Source organism: Acomys minous, assembly GCF_964271855.1.
Source record: "Acomys minous genome assembly, chromosome: 18".
In the NCBI taxonomy this organism is placed as follows: Eukaryota; Metazoa; Chordata; class Mammalia; order Rodentia; family Muridae; genus Acomys; species Acomys minous.
Window position 1 is genome coordinate 33,215,646 of NC_140501.1, and position 1,185 is coordinate 33,216,830.

A 1,185-nucleotide genomic window follows, 5' to 3' on the forward strand; every position below is an offset into this window, starting at 1 on the left:
AACACTTCTTCATTGATGGTGGGAATGCAAACTTGTACAACCACTTTGGAAATCTTTCGGGCACTTTCTCAGAAAACTGGGAATAGAGCGTCCCAAAGACCCAGATATTCCACTCCTTGAAATATACCAAGAAAATGCTCCTCCACACAACAAAGACATATGCTCAACCATGTTCATAGCAGCCTTATTCATAGTAGCCAGATCATGGAAACAGCCTAAGTGTCCCTCAGTAGAAGAATGGTTAAAGAAACTGTGGTACATTTACACTATGGAATACTACTCAGCTATTAAAAACAAGGAAATACTGAAATTTGTGGACAAATGGATGGAACTAGAAATGATCATGAGTGAGTCAACCCAGAAGCAGAAAGACTAACATCGTATATATTCATTTATAATTGGGCACTAGCCCAAAAGGCCTGTCCCATCAAAGTATTCACTTACTAGGAGATTGGGATAGATGTGAGGACATCCCACTGGGACTCTACGTAAGAGAAATATAGGAGATGGGGAAATAGAAGGACCCAGGGGGTCCTAGAAATGTACAAGAAGAACATCATGATGGCTGGACCGAGGCCCAGGGGGGTTCTGCTCAAGCTATAGCACTAACCAAGGACAATACAAGTAGTAAACATCAAACTCCTACTCTGATCTAGCCAATGGACAGGACATTCTCCACAGTTATGTGGAGAGCACAGACTGACTTACATATGAACTCTGGTGCCCCATATTTGACCACCTATCCTTGGTAGGGAGGCATGGTGGTACTCAAAGAAAGAATAAGCAGGCTACCAAGATGAGACTGATAGCCTATGACCATATAATGGGGGAGGAGGTCCCCCTCAGTCATAGACCTAGGGGAGGAGAATAGGGTGAAAGCGAGAGGAAGGGAGGAATGGGAAGATCTAAGTGATGGGATAACAACTGAGTTGTAATCTGAATAAATTAATAAAATAAAAAATCTACAGAGCATCCTGCTGCAAAGCATCCTAATTGTTTCTGGGGTCCTGAGCAGCTCTGCTGTTCCAGTAAAGGCTTAGATAGGTTCTTTCCTCAGAGGACTGAGATGTATCTTGTGCACTGAGATATAAAATTTCCAGGGATCCATAGCCCATAAGGCAAATGGCCAAATTTGGGGTTACTGCTGAAGAAGAAAATATACACACATTATATGATACACACATG